Genomic DNA, 8,475 nt, shown 5'->3' on the forward strand with positions numbered 1-8,475 from the left:
AAAAAAAAAAAAAAAAAAAAAAAAAAATCTACTCCCATAGTCCCAGGGAGATCTGGAGGCAGAAAGACTCCAGCAATTAATTCCATTATGCAGTTAATGCAATTAGTCAGATTTCTGTTAAAGGACCAACATTTGCTACTCAGATTTTTCATTGTTTTTTTTTTATCTCAAAGGTTCCAGTCCCTTAAATTTGTACATTATCTCTGATTGATATATCATTTATCTAGAGAATACAGTTGTCATTCACTTCATTTAATTAGCTTATGGATTCTAAATTATCTGCTACCATAAAATGTGATTTTATACTGCAGATTACAAAGGTTTTCAGAAATTTAATATGCCACTTTTAATTGGTGGAAAGTACCCTAAAGGATTCATAATATTTTTTACTGCACTTGCATTTAGGCTCAAGAGAGAAAGACCGAAGATGTTTAGTAAGAAATGGGATTTGGGTCAGTGAGACTGGTGATGATTTATTTGGAGTAAGGCAGATTGGGAGGGTTGGAGTCATAAGTACAGCCATCAGAGGATGGTGTTCAAGCAGTGAGACCAGCGAGTTGAAAACAGGGTGTCTTCTGATCTTCATGTCCCAGTTAGTCATTCTGAGGAGCTAACAATGCATTTATGGCTTATGGTTTCAAGTTCGCAGCAATGACTAAATGCAGCCTATTTTCTGCTCTGTTTTTCCCAACCACTAAATCCATAATCTTCTGTATGTCTGGCATTGCCACACCTTCCCTAAATACATTCCTGGCCTTACCGATGTCTCAGCCCACTTGGGTGGCTGGGTGGGCATTTGTTCAGCAAAAGCAAACATCCCTTTTTGATCCTTAGACTATGGCAGTGCTGTATACAGTGAGGCTGTGGCCATAATAAAGAGGCTGGGTTATTGAGAGCAGCTTGAAGACCTCCATATGCGTTTGTCTTAACACACGGAAGTGAATGTTTATGAAACATGACAATGAACATAAGAAATTCAGAATCTTCAAGAGAAGGGCGGGAAGGGGCAAAGGAAATGTGCATGAGGCTGTGAGATCTCTTCCTCTCTCTGGGACCATCATTCCCTCAGGATCCAGGTCCTTGCCACCCTCTTATGGAGCCTGTACTCCCATCATTTTCCATTTTGGGGGGTTAAGGGATTGAAGATCTTTGTTAAAAGCAAACACGGAACCATTATTAACTCAGTATATTCATAGTAATTAATGTCATTCATTGAGTTTGACTGTGAGACTCTGATTACAGTCTGGGAGAAATGAGAAGACTGATGTTGGGGTAGGAAAAGAATCAGGGCTTGGGAAGGTCAAGCCTGAGGAGGGAGCCAAATGAAGGGAGGCATGGAAAATGTTGATAAAATTATTGTTCATATATCATAATGCTATAATTGCAGTGGTAATCATAATCACACAAGTAGTAATATTTATTACTACATGCCATGCATTGTGCTGAGTTCTTGGCATACATTTTTTGTAGCCCTCAGATCTGATAGTAATAACAGTGTGTATGTTTTACAGCAGGTGAGCTGGGCTTATGGATATGAAGTGACTTACATGAGATGTCTCTGCTGCCAGAATTACGATTCGCATATGAGCCTGCATAGTCCAAGGCCTTGGGCTACCAAGAATCCCGAAGGGACCATGAGAGTCTGCAGCAGGTACCCTGGGTGAGGGCTTTCAGCTCAGCCTCCACACAAGATGTTGGGCCTCTTAGGGGAGCCCCATGAAGCACCCTTGCCGGGAAGCAGAGGAGCGCTCTGGGAGAGGGGATCAGAAGACAAGAAAGATGCAGGCTACAGGATGCTGTAAAAGATTGGCAGGGAGGCTCTTCCAGACTTGGGACACGAGCTCCTTTGAATTTTCCTCCTCTAGCATGGACCCACCTTTGCTTTTCATAGGTGTGTACAGAGATGGGTTCCTGCAAACTTCCTTTTCCAATCTGAAAGTATATTTACCTTTTCTAAAAAGTAAAAAGCCAGTTTATATTCTCATTTTAGAAAGATAAAAATATAGGTTGGTCATGGTGGCGCATACCTGTAATTCCAGCACTCAGGAGGCTGAGACAGGAGGATCACTGTGAGTTCGAGACCAGCCAGGGCTACATAGTCAGTTCCAGGTCAGTCTCAACTATACCGTGAGACCCTGTCTCAAACTCCCCCTCAAAAGAAAGATAAAAATATAGTTAAGTCCAAGAAATAAAAAACAAGTCATTATCCCACCACATGCACACAGACACACACAAGAAAACAACTGAGAATATTTGTGTATATATATGTGCACGAGTGTGTACTTTTGTACACATGCAAATGAGTTAGTTATACCTGTTTTTGCATTGATGCAAAATGTTATGTGTGACAATTTTAGTCTCAACTTCTTAGAACCACAGATTTCCTATCTAAAAAGAATCCAAATCACAGTGCCTTCCTTACATGATGTTTGTAAAGACTGAAGGAAGCAAGTTGTGAAGAATTTAGCAGAGTGGCTCCACGTAATAGTACTCATTAAATACAATCTGTACTCGTTAGTGCTATTATTCATCCTACAGCATAAACATCCTTTAGGGCTACGAAGTATTCTTGAATAGCATCATGTTAACACAATTTTATTGTTTTACATCATACAAATAAATGTGCTTTTTATAAAACTTGAGCTGTGCAAAATGATAAACCATAAAACCATCTGTAATCTCATTGAAAATAACTACTGTTAAATTTTAATATACGTTCTTTCAATCTCATTATACAACGTGTACATTATATAATACATTGAATTAAAATATATCTGTGCTCAAACAGCACTTATTATTATATTCCCTGATTTTGGAGGGAGTGTGCTGGGGATTGAACCCAGGATCCTGCATATGCTGAGCACATGCTTCTCCACTGAGCTATGCCCTCAGCTCCTATTACGTGCTTTTTTTTAACCTCTTAAAAATATATTATGAATATTATCTCATGCCCTTACAGTATTTGCTATGCACAAAATATTCCAATCACTAATTACTAGTCTATGGGCTACATTGAACACAATATAGTGAGCCAATTCCCACTGCTGACTTTTCAGGCTGGTCCTAAGTTTTTGCTTTTCGAAATAATGCTGCAATGAACGGGCTCTGTAACCACATATTTGGACCTTGTTAGAATTGGAATGTCTGGGTCACAGAGATTGCAGATTTTAAAGGCACTCAGTGAGCAGCAGCAGGTGCCAGCGGAGACGTCATGTAGTTCTGGGAGGCAACACTGCGAGCACTCGAGTGTGGGGCTTCCATGCTACCCTGCAGCACCTTTGGAATCACTGAGGTTGTTGTAGCATGCACTGCGCTTCTGGGCCTCTGACCCTCATGGTCAGCTGAACAGTAATCAGCAAGTGCCTGTTTGATTTTGTGTGTGGTAGTCTAAGGATAGCAAAGGGCATACTTGAAAGAAATGATCAACAATGGAAAGGTAAACCGAATCAGAATTTGTGGCATTTTCCGTTGCTCCTTCCTGATTTTAACGCTATAATCATAAAGCAGACATAACCTTCTATTCAATTTAACGGGTCTTTAATGAACAGCTATTTTCTACAAGACTGGAAGAGACATGTAAAAATCACTATTTGTACAGCATTCACACTTGACGAAGTGCTTTCAAGTGCCTTAGGAAAAAACCTGGTCCAGGACTCAGGGGACCTGATTTCTAGGGTTGCCTAGAAATCATTTAACTGAATTATGACCTCAAGCTGATCTCTGTGTTTCTGATCATAAATAACAAGCAAAGAGTCCATGCCTTGTCGATCTTAGAGGAGTTTGCACTCATGTGAGGTGCTATAAAGCTCCATAGATTCACAGATTGCACCAAACTAAAAGAATGGACAGTGGTATTGCAGTGTTTTTTTCATTAGACCTAAACCAGAAAGGAGCTTGAAAGTCATGTGGGCCATGGCACAGTTTTCCAGCTTTCTTCTGGGGAGCCAGAGGTGCCAGGAGGCCACTGTGGGGACAAAGAAGAGGAAGGTTGACAAATGGAATGCGGCTTTTTGCTGCCACCAAATTTCAGGTTCAGGAACCAGACTGTTCTTGCATGGCTCTGGAAGGGTTACTTAAACCCTGTGGAATCATGCCAGGCTCCTCACCTGCCATACAGAACTACAGATGTGGTAAAGCCAAGATGAGTTAGGGTGCATTCAGTGCTCAGAACCATACCAGGCACATAGCTAATGTAACCGTTACTTTTATGGTGTACTTTGGAGTTTTTCTAGGCTCGGGTTTCACTGAAAATAATGTTTGAAAAAATCAAGGACTTCTCTATCTCTCTTATTTTACAGATGGGACATTTACAGAACAGAGATGCCAGTGTTCCTGGGAAATCTGAAAAGTACAAACACACACACGCGTGCAGGCATGCACATGCATGTTGTCAGCATCACTCTCACCGTTACTGTGGTCTTCTATGGGCAGACACCCTGTCACCAGCAGCTGCTGACTACTTGTTCACTCGCTGGTCATGAATAGAAGATATTTGTGCTCACTGATTTGTTTGCTCTTTCTGGGGCTTGTGAGCTGCCTCACAAGACCTCACCATTCGGGTATGGAACAGCGAAGCTCTTCCAACTGAGAAGCTGTAGCCTCTGTGTCAGCTAAGTTGGGTTTCCAAAGTCCCCACAGATATTAGTCTTTGGGATCTGGGAATGAGAAACTGCAATTCTTCAAATTATAAGCTGTTCTCAAAATACTTCTAGCATTCCTCATATTCTTGTCCTTAGGAATTCTTCTGGATATCTAAAAACATTGTTGGATAAATAAAAATAGTGAGTTTAAAGTATTTATAGATCTTCATAGATGCTATAAAAATATTTGCTTCTAGCAAATATTCAAATAGTGGAAAATGCCAGTGAACATTACTGGGTAATATTTGAATGATGTAACATTCAGATTTTCCAGCAAGGTTGAAACACCTACTACACATAGTCAAGAAAATAAGTCACAACTTGTTTTGCTTCTAACTTTGTTATTCTTAGAAGTCCACTCATAGAACTTGATAACATATACTATGCACGCAAATGTATAATACTTATATGCGAGAGTGGCTCACCATTACAGCAGGGCCACGAGCGCACGACTGTAAGGAAGAGTGGCTCAGTGGATTAGGATCCATGCTCATCCTGGTTCCTAGAAATGTTCTTAACCTTGGACCCCGCACTTCAGCATTTGCTGCTCTTGGTTTTGATTGGCATCAGTAGATGCCTTCAAATGAGTAATGGCTGCATGTTCATGGCTGAACTTTAGTTCTCATGGGGGAATGATTTTCTGTCATTTTTCTCAGCTTCTTGACTGATTTTTTGGGGAGTTGGAAAAAACATAAATTTCTCAAGAAGGGCTACAGAGGAATTCCCACATGCATGTACTGCATGATGCCACCTACCCAGCCCCATGTGGCAAGGCTGGTGAAGTCCATTCATGTGACTGTGCCCAGGGTTTCAGACAAAGGATGAATGAAGGCACAGGGCTGCCTGAGGGACCTTCACCTGCAGCTCATGCAACCAGTCATAAGGCCAGAGCAGCGGTAAGGGGAGGGATAAATGTTTCTAGGCTGCTATACAAATATTTTAAGGATGTGCAGTTGTTTCAAAGCTGGGGAAACCCTCCCTTCCTTTTTTTCCTTTTGTTTCTTTTTACTTTGAGACAGGGTCTTGCTAAGTCACTAAGTGCCTGGGCTGGGGCAAACTTTAAATTCTCTTGCCCCGGGCTCCCAGAGTGCTGGCATTACAGGAGGGCACCATCTGATTCAATGTGTTCTTTTCATTTTTAGTCATTAATTAATGTTTAATGATCATTTATTATGTTCCAAGAAAAGTTCTGGATGCCCCAGGGAACAAAACAAATGACACCCCTAACATTATAGAACTGAGAACCTATCGGAAGGAGTCAGAAAATAAAAAGTTAACAAATGACAAATGGAAAAATTACTGGAAAACCATAGCAGTGAAGAAAAGGAAAGGAAACAATGTTGAAGAGGACAGAGACTGAGTCGTCCTTTAAAATTTGAGGGTCGGGGAGGGAGGCAGGTAGGGAAGGGCTCTTTGGAGAGATAACATGCAACATACACCCAGCACTGGGTGCACAACCGGGAATTGATGGAACAATCCCATCAGACAGGCACAGTCAAAACCCCGGTCAGGAAGGAGGAGGTGAGAACGGAATGGCGGAGCAAGTCAGGTCAGGGCAGCGCCTTTGCTCAGGGCACCTCAGCAACAGAGACTACAGCCTTGAGGTACGGAAGCAGCCTTCCCTGGAGAAACCCCTGCCGTCTCATCTCAGGGTCTCGGGAAGGTTGTTTAACCAACCTCTTGGTGTCTCTGTTTGCTCTCTTGAAAGTGGGAATAGAAGCATTGTCTATTCCGCGAGGCTGATCTAAGTATCAAAGGAGATGATAACGCAGGAGCCTGTGTGACCTTCTCCGGCCCTCCATCCTCGTTCTGCAGTCATTTCAGTGCCCGCTGCTGATTCCCAGCTTTCCACTATTAGCATCTGAACTTCTTTGTCTTGGGCTTGAGGCTGGGGACCACTTTGTCCCAGAGGCTCCCTGTGGAGCAGAATGGCTGGGGAATGGATGACCGTGCCTCTCCCCAGAGCCCTTGGGCTAGTGTGTGATGGGAGCTGGGGCACACAAAAGTCCCTCAGACAAGAGAATTCTGAGAATCCCTCCATCCTCCTCTCCCACAGCTCCAGCAACATGGCTGACTTGCTCCATGTCTCCCCTCCCCTCCCCTCCCGTTCTTTCTCCTTGCCCCACTCTGTCATTTCCTGGGATTCCTCCCAAATCAGCTGCGTACATTTAAATGTGTCTCAAGGGTCACTTCTGAGGCTCCAAAGTGGAACTAATTTTAAAAATTTGTCAAGCTGTTAAAATAATAAAATAATATTTAATTTTCATATTGCTAATTATGAGTAAGATAGAGCTTCTTTTCCTATGTCACTGGCCAAATGTGTTGCTTTTCTCTGCTATCTGCATGTTCTTGTACTTTGCTCATTTATCTGTTGGGCTGTTTGTCTTTTCCTTATTGATTTGTGAGAGCTCTTTGTAAATAATAAAAATTAGCCCTTTGTCTATTATGTGATGCTGTTTCCCTTCTGACTTTGTTTAGGTTACTCTCTCTCTCTCTCTCTCTCTCTCTCTCTCTCATCCCTCCCTCTCACACTCTCTCAACCCTATAAAAGCTTTAATTTTTAATATAATCACAGAGAAGATCAGGTTTAAAACCACCCCTTTGTTTTTATTCATTTACAGTTTTGGCTTTAGTTCTTGCTGTAAAACAAGGAAGTATGATGGTTGGAACACTCTAGCAAGTAATCTTGTCTCAAGCAAGACACTCTTCTATATACACAGATTTTATATATATATATATATATACACACACACACACACACACACACACACACACACACATACACGCAGTGAAAGTCCAGCATTAATTGGTAATCTCTTCCATGGAAATTATCCATATATGACTGCAGAAATTCTCTGTTCTGTATTCTTTTCTTGTTTCATAATCAAGTTTCACAGCACCAACATACTTTTGTGATCCAGTGTGGCTTGGGTGGAGGTAGTCACTTCCAAATTTACCACTCATTGCAGAGAATTCTCAGTTCCTCTGAGCACACTGCTCAGAGTACTGAGAATTGACAAGAGCATGTCTGAAAATGTCTGTTCTTTACAGCTTAAGATTTAAGGTTGCTTTGTTTCCCCTCTGCCTCCACTGTGTCCTGCAGAATGTCCGCAGCAGGATGGGCAGCTTGGTTGGTGCTACAGCATATAGGACTGCCTTTTCTGGCTTCGCTGTGCTAAGTGTGGGGTCTAGTGGGGAAAGGCCTGACCAAACCCTGGCTATGGATGGAACACACAGCTCTAGGAAGAAAGTTCTGTGCGGGTCCAGGGCACAGATTATCTGACTTTCCTTCTTTTCCATGACCAAGTGACCCCCTTGGCTAGGCATTTGGACAGGTATCATTTAACCATATACCACCTACAGTAGTGTAGGTAACTCTAGCATATTAGAATATAAGTGGGAAGTGGGAACCCTTTTTTTTTTTCTTGGTACCAGGGATTAAACTTTGGTCCTTGTGCTTCTGAGGTAGGTGGTGGGCAGCACTACTGAGCTAAACCTTTAAAAAAAAATTAACAACCGATCTAAGTCACCAAATGAAATCAAAGCATGTGAAGACATTTTTTTCTTTTCCTTGATGGTTACTAGCTCATAGGGATGTACCTAGCATACACTAACTTGGTCTCCTCCTGTCACATTACTTAAGTCTCTGCTCCAGTGTCTTTCCTCTGAATGCAAGTACCTGCTACCCAACCAATCAAGCACAGTCTCCATTCTACATTATTTTTTTCTTCAAAGCACCGATCTGTACCTGGAATTGTATTATGTATTTGTTTGCCTGCTTACTGTATTCTGCCTGCTAGTGACGGCAGGAACTTGTCCTGGGTCCCTAGCATCT

General features: G+C 42.0%; 1 long non-coding RNA gene across 1 annotated transcript in view; it reads left to right on the forward strand.

Moving 5' to 3' along the window:
- LOC109118204 overlaps window positions 1-4,360 on the forward strand; it is a 6,177-nt gene extending 1,817 nt beyond the window's left edge. The window contains exons 2-3 of the long non-coding RNA XR_002025523.1: window positions 1,512-1,651; window positions 4,299-4,360. This is a non-coding gene — a long non-coding RNA (uncharacterized LOC109118204). The remainder of the gene's footprint in view (window positions 1-1,511; window positions 1,652-4,298) is intronic.
- The last annotated feature ends 4,115 nt before the right edge of the window (window positions 4,361-8,475 follow it).

The sequence above is a fragment of the Fukomys damarensis genome, unplaced genomic scaffold (genome assembly GCF_012274545.1).
Source record: "Fukomys damarensis isolate Sample0158 unplaced genomic scaffold, DMR_v1.0_HiC HiC_scaffold_32, whole genome shotgun sequence".
In the NCBI taxonomy this organism is placed as follows: Eukaryota; Metazoa; Chordata; class Mammalia; order Rodentia; family Bathyergidae; genus Fukomys; species Fukomys damarensis.